Raw genomic sequence first — 20,147 nt, 5'->3', positions numbered from 1 at the left:
AGTCTCACGCTGCCAGGTCCTGTTATCTCACCTTAGGAGTGACAATTCTTTGAGTGACCTAAACCATTTTCTTGGAGACTTCCACTCACCTCCTCTCATTTTAAGTCCTTTCCTCTGATGGTGTAATTTATAACTCAAGTCTCTGAAAAAGGAGGAAATGCCATTTCTCCTTTGGAAGGCCACTATTTTGCACTGGATGTGGGTGCTAACACAGCAAAGGCTGGGAACTGTAACTATGAGCTTCCAATTCTTCTCATGAATTCTAGACACAGGACTTTTTTTTTCCTTTTAAATGATACCCATGTTCAGCCAGGTGAGATGGCTCACTCCTGTAATTCCCAGGGTTTTGGGAGGCTGAGGCAGGAGGATTGCTTGAAACCAGGAGTTGGAGACCAGCTTAGGTGACACAGCAAGACCCTGGCTTTGCAAAAAGTTTTAAAAATTAGCTGAGCCCAGTGGCATGCAGCTGTTAGTCCCAGCTACTCAGGAGGCTGAGGCTGGATGATCACTTGAATCCAGGAAGTTGAGGCTGCGGTGAGCTATGATCATGCCACCGTACTCCAGCCTGGGGGACAGAGTAAAACTCTGTCTCTATAGAAATTTTAAAATTCGTTGATTTTTAATTGTTCATGGCGGTGCACGCCTGCAGTCCCAGCTACTCAGGATGCTAAGGCCGGGGGATCACTCAAGCCCAGGAGCTCAAGGCTGCAATGAGCTATGATCACGCCATTACACTCCCTATAAATATTCCTTTCCCTATGAATGCCTTTGCAGAAATGACTGTATCTGATTATTAACATTCTAGCAGCTATAATTTATCTCTAAGAACGATGAATATTAGGTGACTGGAAATAACCTGAGTCATAACAGTATCATCTCCTGCCATGCCATCCTGAAAAATCTTGGCAAATATGATTCACCAAGTTATTCATTAACGTTAATGAAGATGTTCTATAACTTGAACTTGACGCTGTCTTCTGGCAACAGGACCTATCCTGGCAAAATATGACAACAAACCCTACTTTTGACATTAATTTTCACTGAGCTTCTCTTCCCTTCTCCTGTGTAAAAAGAATCTAGTCAAACAATAGCAATAATAATAAGTTAACAACAACAAGAACCATGAAGACAGCACTATTTATGAGTGCCAGTGTTCATTGTTGGCTGTGCATGGTGGCTCATGCCTGTAATGCCAGCACTTTGGGAGGTTGAGGCAGGAAGATCACTTGAGCTCAGAAGTTTTGAGACCATCCTAGGTAATATAGTGAGACCTCGTCTCTACTAAAAATCGTAAAAGGTAGGTGGGCATGGTGTCGTGTGCCTGTAGTCCCAGCTACTCAGGAGGCTGAAGCGGAAGGATTGCTTGAGCCCAGGAGATCAAGGCTGGAGTGAACTATGAGTTCACCACTGCACTCCAGCCTGGGCAACAGAGTGAGAGCCTATCTTAAAAAAAAAAAAAAAAAAAAAAAGGCAACACAAAGATCACTTATCAGAGGAAGAAAAGGATGAGAAAAAAGAAGCGTGAGAAAAATGAGGAGAGGTTATTATTTCTTGAACACCATAAAGAAGTACATAGATTTGGGTTTTTGGTTTTTTTTTTTAACCCCAGAGAGTGAAGTAGGGTTGGGAGAGAATGCCTGAATTCACTCATTCAACAAAGCATTCTTCCAGAACGCGATGCTCCAGTAGACACCCCAGGACATAGAGGTCACATTTATTGAGTGTTTGTGGTGCACCATATTTTCTTATTAGCTCTGATACCCACCTGTGTAAGTGGGCGCTTTTGGCCTACTACCCATTCTACAGACAAGGAAACCAAGGCCAGAAAGGTACAATATCTCACCCAGAATCCCACAGTTAGACCTGGGGCAGCCCAGATTCCAACTCAGGCAGATAACAAACCCTAGGGCTTGTTCTCATAATCAACACACTCTCTTGCCCCCAATTTCCCCATGGTCATTCTTTCCACTAACAAATGTCTGTTGTGCCTCAATTCCGTACCCTCGTCCGGCAATAAGCAATAGGACGGCCTCGGTTTCTGTTCTCCTTCCCTGACACGTTCCCAAGCATTCCCCATTATTCCCATAACTTCCCACCCCTCCTTCAAAGCACTCTTACCTGCCCTCAGTCCTGCAGGAAAATCCAGATAAAATTCCTCTTCATTTTGTGGTTCAAAGCCAGAGGGACAGGCAACAGGTCCTCTTTTTCTTATTAACTAACCGGTAAGGGCCATCTTTTTCTGCCTCTGTGCTGTGTCTCCTTAAAGACAGCATTCCTTGCTGTCTTGGTCACATGGCTGGGCGGGATGCCACCCAGATCATGGGGAGGGGGTGTTTACTGAGCTCATTGCAGTTTTACACCACTCTGGTTATCATCTTTTTCTTCACCCACCAATGAATAACCGGGTCTTACCTGGTTAAAATGCAAATCAGTCTTCCACCTCTAATATCACAGCTGCACCTATGGCCTCTGTCCACTGAGTGTGCAATGATGAAGCCCTAACTCAGGTTCCAAATTGTGCAATTCCTTCTACCTGAACCCTAACTCCTCCCTCTTATTAATGTTCTTTTGACATCACCTCAATAAAACGGTCAAAGTCCTTTACAGAGGTTATTTTATTTCGTGGACACCATAAGGAAGTAAATAGATTTGTTTTATGTGTGTTTTTTAACTCCAGGGAGTGAAGTGGTGTGGGAAGAGATTACCTGAATTCATTAATCCAACAAAGAATGGAATGCAATGAGGCCGGGCACGGTGGCTCACGCCTGTAATCCCAGCACTTTGGGAGGCCGAGGCGGGTGGATCACGAGGTCAAGAGATCGAGACCATCCTGGTCAACATGGTGAAACCCCGTCTCTACTAAAAAATACAAAAAATCAGCTGGGCATGGTGCCGCGTGCCTGTAATCCCAGCTACTCGGGAGGCTGAGGCAGGAGAATTGCCTGAACCCAGGAGGCGGAGGTTGCGGTGAGCCGAGATCGCGCCATTGCACTCCAGCCTGGGTAACAAGAGCGAAACTCCGTCTCAAAAAAAAAAAAAAAAAAAAAGAATGGAATGCAATGCCCCACTAGAGACTCCCATGCACTGGCTACTTTCTTTTTTCTGAGACAGGGTTGGCTCTGTCGCCTAGGCTGGAGTTCAGTGTCACTCACCGCAACCCCCACCCCCCGGGCTCAAATGAGCCTCCTGCCTCGGCCTCCCAAGTTAGCTGGGACTATAGGTGCAAGCCACCATGCCTAATTTTTTGTATTTTTTGAAGAGATAGTGTTTTGTCATGTTGCCCAGGCTGGTCTTGAACTCCTGAGCTCAAGTGATCCACCCCCTTCAGCCTCCAAAAAACTGCTGGGATTATTATTACAGTGGCATAAGCCACTGTACCTGGCCTGGCCATGCTTTTCTATAGATACATCCCCTTCAGCAACATGTGGACCACAGAGGTTTAACTCTGTAATTATAATTACCAATGGCATGTCACTTCTGGAAATAAAGGACAGGCAGTACTAAACCAGCGCACGTTTCAAGGCAGTTGATTTGAATACAAATCCTTTGAGCCTCAATTTCCTTCCCATTAATCTACAAAGTGGGAACTATATACGCTCCCTCCTCCTAGTGTTGATAAGGGTTATATCAGTTAACATTTGAGAAAATTTGGACTAAGATTATTTCTAGCCACCTAAGACTCAGATTCCCAGGGATAAACCCCAGCAGATGCGATGCTAATTTATCACAAAGGGTTTTCTCTGAGAAGGAGATTTCATACTCATATAGAAAGAAAGAAGGCAGTAGATAATCCAGGACTGGATCAAATTTCTGTATTTTTACAAATGCCAGAACAAATAAGATCTGTTTCCTACGGCATTTACATCTGGGGGAGTATCATTTCAAAGAAAAAAGAATGTCCTATTTCTATAATTCACAAAAAGAATTGGGGCCTACAGTTACTGTTCCTTTTATTTATTTATTTATTTTTAAGACAAGCTCTTGCTTTGTCAACTGAGGCTGGAATGCAGTGGTGCAATCATAGCTCACTGCAGCCTCTGTCTCTTGGGCTCAAGCAATTCTCTTGCCTCACTCAGCCTCTCAAGTAGCTGAGACTGCAGATGTGAACCACCACATTTGGCTAACATTTTTATTTTTTGTAGATATGGGGTCTCACTATGTTGCTCAGGCTTGTCTTGAACTCCTGGGCTCAAGTGATCATCCCACCTTGGCTTCCCAAGGCATTGGGATTACAGGCATGAGCCACGGCACCCAGCCCCATTATTTGATGTATTAGCACTAAATGCGAAATAGTGGCTTTCCAATGGAGAAATGGAATTTTCTCCTGTGGAAGAGACTTGAGTTACAAATCGTATGATCAAAGGAAATGAGAGGAGGAGAGTGGTGGTTTCCAAGAAGATGGTTTGCTTTGTCACAAGGCCTGTCATTACTGGGGTGAAAGGACAGTACCTGGCAGCACATGACTCTAGGAACATCTGGATCGTGGGATTCTGCCTGCCAATCATCATGGGGCTGAGCCAAATGAGCTCCAGGAAAGAAGTCAAAGCAGTAATTTTGATCCTTTTGTAGCTATCAGTCAGGATTTCCCAACCTCGGCAGTACTGTCATTTGGGGTCAGACAACTCCCTGTTGTGGGGAGCTGGGGGGACTGTTCTGTGCATTGTAGGGTGTTGAGCAATATGTCCAGCTTCTATCTGTTAGATACCAGGAGGACACCCAACCCCACGCCATCTGCAAGCTATGGCAACCAAAAATGTCTTCAGGAATGGTCAAATATCCCCTGGGAGGCAAAACTGCCTCCAGCTGAGAACCACTGCTGTAAACGTTACCAAGTTCCGTGGACTTTGAACAGTGTCTTCTCACTCTCCATTGAGGAAGAGTCCATGAGACAAGGACATCAGCAGCTCAACGTTTTCTCTAACAGAGTTTTCTCTCCTCTGCTTCTCCTCTTCTAGAAACTATACCATATTTTTACATAGTTCAGTTTACGACACATACATGCCCCATAAATTGTAATTGTATGTTTCTTGACTACAGGTAGACTATAAATTGGCAATAGTGGCTGCTTCCAGAGTGAGAAACTGGATGGCTGGAGACAGATATGGAGGGAGATACTTTCCAATATTTGCTTAGGCATCTTTTGGATTTTTTTCCATTTTTCTTTTTTAGAGACAGAGTCTTGTTTTGTTGCCCAAGCCGTGCTCAAGCAATCCTCTTGCCTCGGCCTCCTGAGCAGCTGGGACTACAGGCACTCACCACTATGCTCACCTAATTTCTCTTTATTTGCCAAGATGGTGTCTCCCTATGTTGCCCAGGCCTGTGAGGGTCTCCCTGTGTTGCCTGGGTCTCAAACTCCTGGCCTCAAGTGATCCTCCTGCCTCCGCCTCCCAAGGCTCTGGGATTACAAGCCAGTGTGCCTGGCCTCTCTGGGGTTGTATACCATATGGCAGTGTAACTTTTTCAAAAAATAAGTTAAATCTTGAAAATTGTCTCCTGTGAATTGCACACAGTATGAATAGCATGTTCCCATCTTTTTAAAAGATAAGTAAAAATAATCTCTATTATTACACCCAGGAGGAGAGGGAGAAATCTGGAATACCACCACATGAAACTCCAAACAGCAGTTACGACCAGGAGATGAATTAGCAGGGTTTTTCACTTTCTATGCAAATATTTTTATAAATAAAATTTTAAAATAACTTGCATGTGTATTGTGTTAGTAATTGGAGAAAACAACAGAAAAAGTAAAAGAAAAAGATCTATTTCCTAGAAATTCCATTTGACACAGCAATCCCATGACTGGGTATATACCCAAAGAACTATAAATCATTCTACTATAAAGACACATGCACACGTATGTTCATTGCAGCCCTGTGTACAATAGCAAAGACCTGGAATCAACCCAAATGCCCATCGATGATAGACTGGACAAAGAAAATGTGGTACATATACACCATGGAATACTACGCAGCCATAAAAGACAATGAGTTCATGCCCTTTGTAGGGACCTGGATGAATCTGGAAACCATCATTCTCAGCAAACTGACACAAGAACAGAAAACCAAACACCGCATGTTCTCACTCATAGGTGGGTGTTGAACAACAAGAACACATGAACTCAGGAAGAGGAGCATCACACACTGGGGGCAGTTGTGGGGAGTAGGGGAGAGACAGTGGGGGGTGGAGGGGGGGTGGGCAGGGATAACATGGGGAGAAATGACAGATATAGTATGCACCTAAAGTTAAATAAATAAATTTAGAAAAAAAAAAAAAAGAAAGAAAAGAAAAAGATCTATTTCCAAGGTCACCGGGGAGCTCCTCAAGTTTGGGAAGTGAGGAAGAGGGAGAACCTTCTGGCAGCAGCAGATGCTGGGAGCCCGAGACACAGGAAGCAGGGATCCTAGATAGAGGCTGATGATTGAATTAAGGGGTGCAGTGAGGGGGGCATGAATTAAGAGGGAAATGAAAATAAATGAGCAGATGCTGGAATAGAAAAGATAGCTCTGAGGCATTGGACAGGTTATGAATTTCCTTGAGCCTGCCTCAGTTTCCTCAGCTGTCAAATGGAAGTCATTATAATACACAGTGGCCAACATTTATCATTACATTGTCCTTACCACCATCTATGTGTGGGTTGTATTTAATCCTCACAGCAGCCCTATGAGTTAAGTACTATTAGAATCAACCCAGTTTACAGATGAGTCATTCGAATCACAGAGAGATTAAGTAACTTGGCCCAAGGTCACACAGCAAGGAAGTGACAGAGGCAGGATTTTAACCCAGGTGGTCTGGCTCTGGAGCCTGAGTTCTATAGATGACTAGAACTGGGACTTAGCACGATACCAGGCACATGGTAAGCAGAACAGTCATTAAATACTATGATTATGTTAAAAGGCTAGGATTCCTCATCCACCAAGCACCATATTAAAGGCTGTAATGCCTTGCCCTAAGAGGAAAATACAATGTCCCTCCCATCCCATGCCAGACTTACTGTCCCCAGAAACTGCCCTGCTCCCCCCACCTTTTTTGAGACAGAGTTTCTCAATGTCACCCAGGCTGGAGTGCAGTGGCACAATCTTGGCTCACTGCAACCTCCGCCTCCCAGGCTCAAGCAATTCTCATGCCTCAGCCTCCTGAGTAGCTGGAACCACAGGCATGCACCACCATGCCCTGGTAATTTTTGTACTTTAGTAGAGAAAAGGTCTTGCCATGTTCCCCGGGCTGGTCTTGAACTCCTGAACTCAAGTGATCTGGCCGCCTTGGCCTCCCAAAGTGCTGGGAATATAGGCTTGAGCAACTGTGCCCAGCCTGCCCTGGCACATTTAAAGGCAGCATTTGCCCTACCAGAATGCAAAACTCTTCAAAAATTTGACAGGTGGAAATCCCTGGAAGGAGACCGTCTGGATGAGAAGTAGGTGGTAGGGTGTGCATGAAGTCCTAGCTACTTGGGAGAATGAGGCAGGAAGATTATTTGAGGCCAGGAGTTTGAGACCAGCCTGGGCAACACAATGAGACCTTGTCTCTACAAAAAATTTAAAAATTAGCTGGTTGTAGGTGGTGAGCACCTGTAGTCCTAGATACTCGGGAGGCTGAGGTGGGAGGATGGCCTGAGCCCGGACTTTAAGACTGCAAAGGGCTACAGCCTTCAATCGTGCCACTGCACTCCAACTTGGGCAACAGAGAAGACGCTGTCTCTAAAAATAAAAATAAATAAATAGATGGGAAGGGGGTTTAAGGAAAAGGTGCTTTATTTAATCCTCCTTGGAGAGTTTGACCTACACAGCCACAGATCCTAAGGCCAGGAATGGAAAGGAGCATCAGGTATCAAATAATATGGACACATAGAGCTGTCATTTATTATGTGCCAGACATTCCGCCTAGCGCTCTCTGGACATGAATGCAGATCATCCCTCCAACAGCCCTAGGAGGTCCTATGATTCTGCCCATTCTATAGGTGAGGCAACTGAGGCTCCAAAGGCAACTTGGCAAAATCCCAGAGCTGGGAATTACTCCAAGATGACATGTGAACCCAGGTCTAGCTAGAATCACCACACCTGAAATCCTCCTCCCAAACCTTCATCAGCTGCAAGCAGGCGGAGAAGACAGAACATCACGCTCTCTTTAACAAAAGAATGGCAGGTCCTCGAGACAGCCTCTTGGTGCCCCCAGGTGAAGAGCAGGGATGTGGGTGGCACCCCTTCCTCTTCAGGGCCTGGTTCTGTGGGCTACTCAGAAGGCAGGGAAGCTCCTTCATCACCTCTGACACATGACATCCCGCTCTTCCCTCTGCCTCCTCTAAAGGGACACAACCACTGTGCCATTCCTCCACTTTTGTAGAGGGCGGTCACAGCATTTACTGTAGCTTATGTTGACTGAGCACCTACTAAGTGCCAGGCACTGTTCTAAGTGTTTCATCTTTATTTAATCCCCACAGAAGGTCGGGCTCAGTGGCTCATTCCTGTAATCCCAGAACTTTAGGAGGCTAAGGCAGGAGGATCTTTTGAGCCCAGAAGTTCAAGACCAGGCTGGGCAACATAGTAAGAACCCCATCTATACAAAAAAAATTTGAAAATTTAGTTAGGAATCGTGGTGCATGCCTATAGCCCCAGCTACTCAGGAGGCTGAGGCAGGAGGATTGCTTGAGCCTGGGAGGTTGAAGATATGTGAAGAATCACAGAACTGTACTCCAGCGTGGGCAGCAGAGTGAGACAGCAACTCAAAAAAAAAAAAAAATCCATAAAAACCCTATAGGATAGGTGCCATGATTGTCCTCATTTTACAGATAAGGACACTGAGGCCCAGAGGAATCAGATAATTGCCCTATTCACCCTGCTAAGAGGTGATGGAACCTGGATTGCTTGTCAAGATCACACAGACTCCTCTACAGATCTCCCAGGTAACATGGGGTGACTTATTCAGCCTCCTTGAATCTTTGTCTTCTCATCAGTCGTCTGGTACTAGCAGGGGTTATTGGAAGGATAAAAGGTAGCATGTGCTCCTTATTCATTCAACAAGTATTTATAGGGCATCCACTGTGTGCCGGCACTGGGGATCTATCTGCAAGCAAAACAGAAAAAATCCTACCCTTCTGGCACGCACACATTAGTAGGGGGCTGCATATGTGGGTTAGTTCCGTAGATCTTCACAACCCCATCGGCAAGCTACTATTAATTGCACCTGTTTCACAGATAGGGGCGAAGGGTCTCAGAAGTGGCAAACCCAAGTTCACCCTGCTGAGAAACGGTGGGACCTAGATCAGATAAGATCCAGTCTCTGGAGTTTGACTTCCTGAGCTCAAATCCCACAGATTTTATTTAATTGCTGTGGCAAGTCACTTAACTGAAACGATCTCCCGTGGGTAAAAAGGGACCGGAAACCCTATTTCAGAGATTACCCCAGGAGAAATAACAGCATCTGACATTTAGGAATCAAACAAGGCTCACAGAATCTCCGTGAGGGAAGTCCAATTTTAACTTTTTTTTTTTTAAACAGATGTGGAAAATGGAGCCCAGACAGAGAGGACAAGTAACTTGTCCAGAGACGCACAGCACACAAACAGTGAGCTTCCAAAGCCCCTGCTCGCTCTCACCCAGGCCGCTGCTCAGATAAAAAACTCACCGGATCGCGCAGGGCCAAGTAAGCGCCTGAGAGACAGGTTCTTCCTGCACTTGCAGGGTGGGCTGCATGGAGGCGGCGGCCGGGACTTGTGCATTACCCGGAAGCTTTCTTAATGCAAAGGGTCCGAGTGCGGCGGTCTGGGGCTGGAGCCACCGCCTCCCCCACGTGCTCCTGGATTCCCGCGCCTGGTGGCTCCCCCACCACCGTGGCGCCTCACCCGGTTCGCTCCCCGCTCCCGGCCCCTGCTGACACGCCTGGCCGCCCCGCCTGGCCGCCCCACTGTTGCCCGCGTTGGGGACCCCGCACCCGGTTCTTCCCATCGAGCCCCTCTGGGAGACCGCGAGAGGGCTCCGCCAAGACGTCCCTGGCGAACCCGTCTCACCTCCGGGCGCTCCTGCAGCTGCCGCGAGCGCTGGCCTCTGATCGACCCGCCCTGGAGAGCAGCCCAGCCCGCAGGCGGCGCACCCTGCACCAGAGCCGGCCTTCCTGCCTGGGAGGCCGACCGCTCTCCTCTGGGAATCGAGCCAGTTCCTGCCAGCGCCGGGTTAGGACGCCTGCTGGTATCCGAGACCTTGATCACCGCCCGTAGTCTGCATTCATTCATTCTTTCCATTGAGCCTGCCTTAGCCGGCGCCCACCAGATGCCGCGCAGGCCTGGGTGCTGCGGTGCTGGGAGGACCCAGCAGGCTCACAGGTCAGGGCTGCTGATCTCCAAAACTCTGTCTGCGAGCCACATCATCTAATCCTAAGAGAAATGCAAGTCCTCTCATGATTATCACTAAGCACGAGATAAATGCAAATCAAAACCACAATGAGCTATCACCTCACATCTATTAGACTGGCCGCCATCAAAAAACAAAAACAACAAACAAAAAAATAAGTGTTGATGAGGATGTGGATAAATTGTGCACTGCCAGTGGGAATGCAAAATGGGTGGTACGGTGCCACTGTAAAAACCAGTACAGTGGTTCCTCAAAAAACGAAAAACAGCAACACGGTATAATGCAACTATCCCATTTCTGGGTATATGGCCAAAAAAGCCAAAGCAGGATCTCAGACTGATATTTGGGCCGGGCAATGGCTCAGGCCTGTAGCCTCAGCGCTTTGAGAGGCTGAGACAGGTAGTTCACTTGAGCCCAGGAGTTTGAGACCAGCCTGTGCAACATGGTGAAACCCAGTCTACAAAAAAATACAAAAATCAGCCAGGCATCGTGGCACATGCCTGTCGTTCCAGTTACTCAGGAGGCTGAGGTAGGAGGATGACTTGATCCTGGGAGGTGGAGGCTGCAGTGAACTGTAATTGTGCCACTGCCCTTTAGCCCACGCAACAAAGGAAGACTCTGCCTCAAAGAAAAAAAAAAGAAAAAAAAATTTGCACATCCATGTTTCTTGCAGCATTATTCACAATAGTCAAATGTTAGAAGCAAACTAAATGTCCATCAGCAAAGGAATGGGTAAAGACAATGTGGTTATATACACACAATGGAATATTATGCAGTCTTAAAAAAGAAGGAAATCCTGTCACATGCTACAACATGGATGAACCTCAAGGATATTGTGCTAAGCGAAATAAACCAGGCACAGAAGAGCAAATACTGTATGAATTCCAATCACTGGAAGTATCTAAAGCAATCTAAATCATAGAAACAGAAAAGAGAAAGGTGGTTACCAACGGCTTAGAGGAAGGAAGAGGGAGAGAATTTGTGTTCAACGAACATAGAACTTCAGTTTTTCCAGATGAAAACATTCAGATCTGTTACACAATGTGAATACCTCCTATACTTCACACTGCTGAGTTATACAGTTAAAAATAATTAAGACTGGTAAATTAATGAGGTGTGTTTTTACCACAATATTGAAAATGTCATTATGTCCTTACAATGACATAAATGTAACTGTGATTATTGCAACCAAGAAGAGGTATGTAATGTTGCAAGAATTTATAATTAGGGACATTTCTTCAGTGTCGGGGAAAGTTTCCCTAAGGAAAAGGTGCTTCAGTGAGCATCTGAGTCAAAGTTAAAGGGGGAGGTCACATGGCAAGTCTAATTTCTTTCTTTTTTTTTTTTTTTTTTTTTTCGGGGCGGGGTTTCACTTATTTTACCCAGGCTGGAGTGCAATGGTGCGATCTCGGCTCACCGCAACCTCCGCCTCCTGGGTTCAGGCAATTCTCCTGCCTCAGCCTCCTGAGTAGCTGGGATTACAGGCATGCACCACCATGCCCAGCTAATTTTTTGTATTTTTAGTAGAGACAGGGTTTCACCATGTTGACCAGGATGGTCTTGATCTCTTGACCTCGTGATCCACCCGCCTCGGCCTCCCAAAGTGCTGGGATTACAGGCTTGAGCCACTGCGCCCGGCCTTAATTTCTTGTATATAATACAGGTATCTGTCCATTTGAACTTTTCTGCTTTGTGAATAGAATCAAGGATAATGCGGGCATGATGGCAGAGGCCTACAGTCCCCAGCTACTTAGGAGGCTGAGGCAGGAGGACTGCTTGAACCCAGGAGTTTGAGACTGCTATAAGCTATGACTGTACCACTGCACTCCAGCCTGAGCAACAGAGTGAGACCCTGCCTCAAAAGAAAATTTTTTTAATGTTAAAAAGTGAAAAAGCTTTTCCTAAGTCGGCGCTCACCAAGGAGAAAGCCATGTTCAGTTCGAGCACCAAGATTGTGAAGCCCAATGGCGAGAAGCCAGACGAGTTCAAGTCCGGCATCTCCCAGGCTCTTCTGGAGCTGGAGATGAACTCGACCTCAAGGCTCAGTTCAGGGAGCTGAATATTATGGCAGCCAAGGAAATTGAAGTTGGTGGTGGCCGGAAAGCTACCATAATCTTTGTTCCTGTTCCTCAACTAAAATCTTTCCAGAAAATCCAAGTCCAGCTAGCATGTGAATTGGAGAAAAAGTTCAGTGGGAAGCATGTTGTCTTTATCGCTCAGAGGAGAATTCTGCCTAAGCCAACTCGAAAAAGCCGTACAAAAAATAAACAAAAGCGTCCCAGGAGCCGTACACTGACAGCTGGGCATGATGCAATCCTTGAGGACCTGGTCTTCCCAAGTGAAATTGTGGGCAAGAGAATCCACGTGAAAGTGGATGGCAGCCGGCTCATAAAGGTTCATTTGGACAAAGCACAGCAGAACAATGTGGAACACAAGGTTGAAACCTTTTCTGGTGTCTATAAGAAGCTCACGGGCAAGGGTGTTAATTTTGAATTCCCAGAGTTTCAGTTGTAAACAGAATGACTAAATGAAAAATATATTCACAGTAAAAAAAAAAAAAAAAAAAAGTGAAAAAAAAATGATGACAATAACAGCCAATATGTACTGAGAAATAATTCAAGTAGTTAACTACTTAATGAACACAGAAGTTACATGCAGGTATTCTGAAGCCATACTATTTGACTTTGAATTCCAGTTCTGCTATATCCTTACTAGCTTCGTAATCTTGGGCAAATTACTTAATCTCTGTGCCTCAGTTTCTTCATCTGTAAAATGAGGCAATAATAGTGAGACAGCCAAGTGGGAAGGGGTCCCTGGAGAATCTCCTGCCTCTCCGACGGCCTGCACACTCGGGGGAGCCACGCAAGTTTGTACTGTTTGTAGCATGGAGGAGCCTGGCCCCTTCTCTTCCTGTGTGGAACCTGGGATTCCATCGGCTGGGTGGGAAGTGCTCTAACAGGGACTCTGGTCTAGTGAGAGTTCCCTGTTTCCCCTTTTTCCTCCTTTTTCACCCAATAAAACTCCGTCTTACTCACCATTCAAATTGCCTGTGAGCCTGAATTTTCATGACCATGGGACAAAAACCCTATCTTTAGCTGAACTAAGGAAAAGTCCTGCAGCATTTTTGGCACCCAAAGTGAGGTTCAAGAAGCAGTGAGTGAGATGCAAACCAAGAATTCTTTTTCTCTCTCCCTTCTGAGTCTTTTTTTAAAATTTATTTTTATTATTATTTTTATTTTAAATAGAGATGGGGTTTCACCATGTTGGCCAGGATGGTCTAGATCTCTTGACCTCATGATCCACCTGTCTCAGCCTCCCAAAGTGCTGGGATTACAGGCTTGAGCTACAGCGCCCAGTCCCTTCTGAGCCTTTTCATCCTCATGGCCTTTTCCTTCCTGTTTTGGGATGGACCAGCAAGCAGCAACTCCCCGCTGCTTCCCACTCACTGATGGGGCTGGGACACGTGGCCCAAGGGTCCTGCACAGCTGTCTGGCTGGTTCCCAGCCATACGCTGCCACCTCCACCGCCTTCCTTTTGCACAGCCAAGGAGTTTAACTCTACCAGACAGTAATTAAGCTTAAACTTGTCCCCCTGGTGGAGGAACCACTTGCATAAGAATAATGCATTCTTACCCAGGCATTTTTAAACTGTTCCTTTTTTTTTCCCTATTCTCCACCCCATCAGCACTTAACTTTTAAAGGAAAAAAAAAACAGTCTTAAAGATTTATTGGTAAAAAGCAGATGTTATTAAAATGTGAATAGGTAGACTAAATAATGCAGGTCCAATGCAAGGTTTGCTAAGTGTTTTGAGGTTACAAACTACTTTTTGGGTTTTGAGAACTATTTGACTAGCTGACTTCACAATTGGTAAAGCCTGGGAACCTACTGAACTAATCACGCCCTTAATTATAATGGAGTCAAACCTTGGCTATACTTAGCACACAATTAAAACAACTTACCAGGTTTTAAATTAAAGTTAAAAATTGCTAAGAGTTACCATTATAACATGTAATTGGAACTACTGGAAATAGATTTACATGCAAGGTGTGTAAGAACAGTACGATTTTTTTTTTTTTGGTAGATGTTTCTCTTTTCTTTTCTTCCCCCTCCCCCCTTTATTTTTTTTTAAAGACGGGGTTTCACCATGTTGGCCAGGCTGGTCTAGAACTCCTGACCTGGTGATCCACCCACCTCAGCCTCCCAAAGTGCTGGGATTACAGGTGTGAGCCACTGCGCCTGGCCGATTTTTTTTTTTTTTTTGTAAAAGGTTATAAGAAGGCATGGAAATATAAATTTTTGCCTAGGGTTAAAGGATTGTTTTAAATTAGATAGGAAAAAGCTGAAAGTTCAAAGAAGTGGTAGGAGAATTGCGGAAATTAATCTTGCAGAAAAGGTTCTCTATGTGAACATATTAACTAAATTCAAAACAGCATTATGTATTATGTGGTTTTTCCATAAATAGAGAATTGAAATAAAAACACAACAAAGTATTCTTAAAACGCTAATCTGCTATTTGGCAAAATTCATAAAGGATTATAAAAGGTTTTTGTTTATTTTAAATTTCTGAGTCATTATTTTGGCAAAATAAATAACTACAGTAATCTGGAATTCTATTTCATAATGTCAAGTGCTTTAAACATATTTAAAAGGTGTCTCAAAATCAAATTTAAGTTTCAAAATTGTCTTTCCTGACACCTGGCTTTTCGGATATTTCAGAGGGCTCATTAGGTGTCCAGACAAGAGAGGCAAACAGGATTATTTGACATGTTTAGGTACATGGGATCGCCAAAATGATGTTCAATCTTCTTTAGGGTATATTTTTAGTAAATAATGCTAATATATGTTCCAAAATTGTGTGGAATTTCTAAAATTCTAGTGTCCGAGCATATGCTATCAATTATAATTAAGGTTTTTTATGTTAAGTTATTGTAAACCACGGAGGTAACCAAACTTCTTTGTCAGTCACGTTTCTAACTGTAACTACCCCGGAGATTTTTCTATTCACAGACAATCGTTGCCTTGTTTTAATCCTTTTCGAAGGTGGTTTATAATGAGCTATAGAACTTTAACAGGTGCTCTCAAATACAAGCTTTTGGTAACTTTAGAGATCGTAACATTGGAATAAAGGAAAATGTATAGGACTCGTAAAGAGCTGAAAAGTTCACAAGCAAAACAAGAGTTAACTAAATGGACTGAACTCAGAAAGCTGAAGCAACCTCTCTGGCTTTTGCTTGGAACATTGCTAATCCTTGTTTTGTTTTTCAGAGTCAAGGAAACTTATTTTGAACTATTTATGACCATTATTAACTGAGCAAGGCATACTCATGGAAACAACATTTGGAGCATGTTTGTTTCTCTCTGCCTGGTTCCTCTAGAATTAGGAAACCATCTGTGAGTATTCTTAAATTATGGCAATATGGTCGTTTGCATCAGTCCAATAAGAATTCATTTTTCTTTTGCAACAGGACACAATTGGAGAAAGTGGCTATTTTTATCAAGGCTTCCCTTTAAGGAGTCAATTTTGGCTTGCAGAACTAGTAAAAGCCGGGCGGTGGGGGAAACTGGCCTCATATCCTTGTCTATCCAGTCCCTGTGCAGGGTTCCTGACCTGTGGTCAGCAAAGAATGGCACTTTCTAACAGGTCCAGGATCTCCAATATTCCAGCCTGGGAAACAGAGCAGGACTCCATCTCAATAAATAGATAAGTAACCGGAAGAGTCTATTTTCATTTTTTTAAAAAAGCCTATCTATGGGTCTATTAGGTTAGTTTCATAAGCATGTTACACTGTGTTCATGGAAGCATTTTTTGAGTGGCCCTTGATTCTGTCCAGATTTCTTCAGCTAACCGGGTAGAGAAGCACTGGAAGTACGACATCATCTACTTTAAAGCTGGTAAAAACTAAAGTTCCTGGTCATAAAACGGATTTCACTCAGTGCCTTTGGGAACAGAGGGACTGAAAATTCCATAGCAACCTGAAGGCAGACTCCCCAGACGGAGAACAGAGCTGTGGCCATCCCCTGGAGCACTCACAACTGAGACCATTTTATTATGCCATCTCCTGAGAGGATGGTGTTTGTGCACAGCAGAGATGGTTGAAATTAATACAAAGGTGGCCCCTGAGCCTCTACGGGCAGGGACTGCTCTGCTTCTAGGCTGCAATCCCTTTGTACCTGCGCCCCCTTGTGGGAAGTCCCACAGTCTTTCCAGAAGCAGAGTGCAGAAAAAGGGGTTAACCTAGACCTAAGAAAAGGTGTGGTGTTTGATTTTCTGCTCTTGTGTCAGTTTGCTGAGAATGATGGTTTCCAGGTTCATCCATGTCCCTACAAAGGACAAGAACTCATCGTTTTTGATGGCTGCATAATATTCCATGGTGTATGTGTGCCACATTTTCCCTGTGCAGTCTATCATCAATGGGCATTTGGGTTGGTTCCAGGTCTTTGCTATCGTAAACAGTGCTGCAATAAACATTTGTGTGCATGTGTCCTTATAGTAGAACGATTTATAATCCTTTGGATATATACCCAGTAATGGGATTGCTGGGTCAAATGGAATTTCTATTTCTAGGTCCAAAACCTAAAATGCAATAAAAAATAAAATAAAATAAAAAAGGTGCTAACCAAAACTAAGAAAAGGGAGCTAACCTGGATCAAGGGAAGGGAGCTAACCTGGACCAAGAGAAGGGAGCTAACCTGAACCAAGAGAAGGGAGCTAACCTGAACCAAGGGAAGGGAGCTAACCTGGACCAAGGGAAGGGAGCTAACCTGGACCAAGGGAGGGAGCTAACCTGGACCAAGGGAAGGGAGCTAACCTGGACCAAGGGAAGGGAGCTAACCTGGACCAAGGGAAGGGAGCTAACCTGGACCAAGCACCACAGGCTGAGTCCACTTCACATCTGATATCATGCATGGCCTCATTTAACATCTCCATGAGGAGGCTTTGCAAATATGAAAACTGAGAGATACAGACATGCAAACAAACAAAGAAAAACTTGTGTAAACGCACCTCATCAGGAAGCATCAGAACCAACATTCAAATCCAGATCAGTCTCCACTTCAGAGGCCACATACTTTCTCCAACATTGGACTGTAGATGTGAAGTCAACCAACCTATTTGGAGATCCAACTGTATCACAATCCCATTATTCCATCCTATATAATATCACAAAATATGAAAATCTAGAAAAAAAATCACAATGGTCATGCCAGCAGGAGTGAGGTGGGGCTTGGGGTTCTCATCTAAATGCCTGGATATAGCATGCACGATTTCCAAGATAAACTGTTTAACCAATTCTTTTTTTTTTTTTTTTTTTTGGGACGGAGTTTCACTCTTGTTACCCAGGCTGGAGTGCAATGGCGCGATTTCGGCTCACCGCAACCTCCGCCTCCTGGGTTCAGGCAATTCTCCTGCCTCAGCTTCCTGAGTAGCTGGGATTACAGGCACGCGCCACCATGCCCAGCTAATGTTTTGTATTTTTAGTAGAGACGGGGTTTCACCATGTTGACCAGGATGGTCTCGATCTCTTGACCTCGTGATCCACCCGCCTCGGCCTCCCAAAGTGCTGGGATTACAGGCTTGAGCCGCCGCGCCCAGCCTTCAACCAATTCTTAAATCACTGATTCATATAAACACAATAATCCCATGTATTTAATACCAGTACAGGATGTCTGTTAAGACAAAGTGGTCAGAAGAATATAAACTTAAAAGTGGTTACCTCTGGGAAGGGAAGCACAAGAGAGATATGAAGAAGGATGTTATTTTTTATTCTGCTTGTTTCTGTGTTATTGAAAACAAGCATATGTTATACATACTTCTTTTGTTCTTTCTCTCTCTTTCTTTCTTTTTCTTTCTGTTTTTTTGAGATGGAATCTTTCTCTCTTGCCCAGGCTGGAATGCAGTGACACGATCTCAGCTCATTGTAACTTTCACTTCCCATGTTCAAACGATTCTCCTGCCTCAACCTCCCAAATAGCTGGGATTGCAGGCATGCACCATCATGCCTGGCTAATTTTTGTGTTTTTAGTAGAGATGAGGTTTTGCCATGTTGCCCAGTTGGATCTTGAACTACTGACCTCAAGTGACCCCAAAGTGCTGGGATTACAAGCATGAGCCACTGTGCCTGGCCGTGTTATACATATTTCTGTGAAGTTTTTGAACAACCATTATTATTTTCATAAGTTCAAAAACTATTTACAGTTGTTTTAAAATACAACATTCTACTGAAAAATCCATAGGTGATTTTGAGATTGAAGATGGGCAAAAAAAAAAAAAAAAAAAAACAAAAACCACAAAGAAAATTGCTGATTTTAATTTGTAATCAGATAAAAACAAATAAGCTGGAAAGGTTATTACCTTAAAAACAACAGTATCTAGTGAAACTGCTACCCTGCGGGCCCATAGCAACAAAAGCTAACGGGTATAACCATTTACTGTATATGAGCATTGGTCTAGGATTCTTTCCATATACTAATGCATTTAATCCCCATGGCAACCCTTTGAGTTAGGTACTTGTGGTAGTCAGCCTTCAAAATGGCCCTCAGTGATCCTCCCCTCCTGGTATTCACCTTCTTGTGTATTCCCTGTGAATAGGGCCAATCCATGCAACCAATAAGATATTGTAGGAATAATTGTATGTCAGCCTGAGCAATATAGTAAGATGTCGCCTCTACAAAAAATTAACAATTAACTGGGCATGGGAACAAACAGACATTATTAATACAAGAGTGTGTCATGATCATGTTGGCATTTTATTTTATTTTATTTTTGAGATAGGGTCTTGCTCTGTCACCCAGGCTGGAGTACAGTGACACAATCACAGCTCACTGTAGCCTCAAACTCCTGGGCTCAAGTGAACCTCCCATCTCAACCTCCTGAGTAGCTGGGACTACAGGTGTGCACCACCATGCCAAGCTAACTTTTTTTGAGACAGAGTCTTGCTCTGTTGCCCAGGCTGAAATGCAGTGGCACAATCATGGCTCACTGCAGTTTTGACCTCACCAGGCTCAGGTGATCCTCCCACTTCAGCCTCCCAAGTAGCTGACACTACAGGTATGTGCCACCATGCCCAGCTAAGCTGATTTTTTGTATTTTGTTTTTGGTAGAGGTGTGGTTTCACCATGTTGCCCAGGCTGGTCTTGAACTCCTGGCCTCAAGTGATCCGCCTGCCTTGGCCTCCCAAAGTGCTGGGATTACAAGCATGAGTCACTGTGCCCAGCCTCCTGTGCTCATTCAGAGGGAGACATTACAGAATTTGGTGATGGAATAAAGAAGGAGGAGGAGGGAAAGGAAAATATTCCTGATGACAGTGAGGTTTCTAACTTGTTATGATTTCAGAAGGCACTGTCACCCAGGGGGGCTTGAATATATCACCTGACTGTGTTACTGTTACGTGCCGCTCCTTCCCCAGCAAACGTGAAAGGCTTGCTTGTCTTTTCCTCTTTGCCACTCTGCTCATTCAGGCTGCTCTCCAACCCCAAATGTACTGCCAGCTGCTGTTTACTTAAGAAATGAAAACTAATTTTAGTGTTAGCTTTAGCAAACCCTAATCTCGAACAAATCAGCTGCAAGTGCAAGGGGCTTCAGAGGCAAACAGAAATACCCTCTGACTTACCTGCTGGACAAAGTTATCTCAGTATACCCCAGCACCACTCTCCTATGGAGCTAAAAGTAATGATTTTCCCTGTTGAATTTTGAAAATATCATGTTCACTGTATTTGCTTTACCCTCCACCTGGGATGCTCTTCCTTCAGTTCTCTGCTCAAATGTCATTTTATCAGTGACAGATGGTGAACTCCTTACGTAAACGAGCA

The 20,147-nt window shown here is 44.4% G+C and overlaps 1 protein-coding gene and 1 pseudogene across 1 annotated transcript in view; one reads left to right on the top strand and one right to left on the bottom strand.

Annotated features, from left to right (window-relative positions):
• Window positions 1-2,634, bottom strand: part of TMC5 (transmembrane channel like 5) — an 81,134-nt gene extending 78,500 nt beyond the window's left edge. The window contains exon 1 of the mRNA XM_032242704.1: window positions 2,119-2,634. The gene's annotated coding sequence lies outside the window, so the exon portion shown is untranslated. The remainder of the gene's footprint in view (window positions 1-2,118) is intronic.
• A 9,606-nt stretch (window positions 2,635-12,240) lies between these two features.
• Window positions 12,241-12,895, top strand: LOC116526744 (annotated as a pseudogene).
• The last annotated feature ends 7,252 nt before the right edge of the window (window positions 12,896-20,147 follow it).

Source organism: Sapajus apella, unplaced genomic scaffold (assembly GCF_009761245.1).
Source record: "Sapajus apella isolate SASKATOON/1434 unplaced genomic scaffold, GSC_monkey_1.0 scaffold51, whole genome shotgun sequence".
Lineage (NCBI taxonomy): Eukaryota > Metazoa > Chordata > Mammalia > Primates > Cebidae > Sapajus > Sapajus apella.
This window is presented reverse-complemented; position numbering and strand designations above follow the sequence as displayed.